Source organism: Cucurbita maxima, unplaced genomic scaffold (genome assembly GCF_002738345.1).
Source record: "Cucurbita maxima cultivar Rimu unplaced genomic scaffold, Cmax_1.0 Cma_Scf00011, whole genome shotgun sequence".
Classification (NCBI taxonomy): Eukaryota; Viridiplantae; Streptophyta; class Magnoliopsida; order Cucurbitales; family Cucurbitaceae; genus Cucurbita; species Cucurbita maxima.
The window spans coordinates 4643582-4645690 of record NW_019272027.1 but is presented as its reverse complement, the minus strand read 5'-3'; positions in this window follow the sequence as shown (position 1 = coordinate 4645690).

Here is a 2109-nt window from a genome sequence, read left to right as displayed (position 1 = left end):
TTTTTTTTTTTTTTTTTTTTTTTTTTTTCATGCTTTTCTTGGAGGAGAAAGCTCCAATCCTTAATCCTCACTTCCCCGAGAGCAAAAGGACTACAAGAGCACCTAACAACGTATCTTGAGAAAAATATCTTCACAGACCAAGAATCCTTACTCCTTGACTCCTCTCGACTCCTTACTTCCCGAGTGATCGGAATGGTACGATCCCTCCACCTCGACTCATCTCTTCTCAAGAATCCTTGCTATACAAAATATAATTTACTCATAATAAAGCATATGCATCATCAGAATGATTTATGAGGATAATTTGTCCTATTTAAACCCAAAAATAGATCTTAATTGACCGATCAAGTTGACTCATGAATGATTTATTAGGATAATTTGTCCCATTTAATTTGGTTGGAAAAATATCTCGAATTTGTTCCATTTAATTTGGTTGGGAGAATATCACTTTATTCATGCTCAAGTGCGAATATCTTATCACTCTATTCCTGCTTGTGAATATCTGATTGACCTTGTGAATACCTCTATCATTTTGGTGGGAAGGAAGGATATCATGATAAGTGTGAATATGCTGATCACTTTGTTCATGCTTGTGAGGAACACTTCCGAGGCGGATCGTTTATGCATAACCTCACTTAAGAGAGGTTTATGCACGAATCACTCTGTTCATGCATAATGTCTCTTTAAGCTGCTCTAAGCTAGTTTTGGTTGATTGTTCATGCATAATGTCACTTAACCACTTGAGAAGTTTATGCGCGAGTCATTTTGTTCATGCATAATGTCATCTAAGTTGGATTTGGCTGATTCCCTTAACTACTTGAGAGGTTTATGCGCAGTCATTCTGTTCATGCAGATGTCACTTAACCAATTGAATGTGTGGGTCACTTTGTTCCGGCATAATGTCTCTTAACTACTTAGTTTATGTGCATGGTGAAGTTCCAGTGATTCCCTTAACTTGGAATTTTACGAGCATGGCCTAATCTTCCGTTCTTGATTCAAAGAAGTTTGAGAGGAACTGATTTATTTCAGGGCGGATTTGGATGATTCCCTCAACACTATTTATGACTACTCTAAGCATGGGGAAGTTTTAAAGGAATTAAGAGGTTTATGCGCATGTGCTACTCTAAGCATCAAGTTATTCATTCCTTTAAAGAAGTTCGAGGATAACTCGAATAAGCATATTTTATCACTTTGGCCTGCAGTCTTATGTCACCTTGTGAAGATCTTGTTTACGGTTGAGTAGAAGTAGTTGGAAGGAAAAATAGGTCGACAAGTCTTCTAACGAGGGGCACGTGTCAACAATCGATGTTAGTGACAATGGAGAGAGATCTTTTAACTTGAGAGCTCATCATCTAATCATTCCATCACTAAATTTCGGCGATGCACTCCTGGCCTTAACTGGCATGCCTTCGGCCTTGTTACTTTGAAGATATTAGAGTGCTCAAAGCAAGTCTAGCTCGGTATACATCAACATGAGATAACATCATAGGATTGATCCTATTTTTTTGGCCTTCGAGATCTCTGTAATGATTAACAGAGACAGTCGGGGCATTCTTATTTCATAGTCAGTAAATATGTGAAAAAAAAAAATACGAACATCTTGAGCATGTCACCTTTGAGATTTGATGAGAAATTTGAAGAGTCTTGATATTGGACGATCTAGAACATTTTGTACCATTCTTGGTCTAGGAGAACGATTGAGAATATTTGTAGTCAATTCAAGATCCAAATTGAGATTAAGAGGGTGTGGTGACCAAATTTGGATATCTCGACACAAACATCTTGATAATGAATATGATCTTGGTTTTATTGTTGAGAGGGAAAGTATCGATGATTTGAGATACTATAATTACTATAAAGACCATTCGAAAATCCCGGATTTGAATTGATGGCCGTTGATTAATTGAGTCATCCTAAATTCCATTAATTTATACTAAAGATTTCATTTTAATTGGAATTTGGTTATTCACCTTGTACGAGGATCCCTGATAAGCATCTATGGCTGAAGAAGACCAATGCATGCATATTACTTAGGTTAATATTTGAACAAAATTTAGGGTCGTCACAATCATGTTTTAAAGATGAAAAACTATAGAGACTTCATGCATT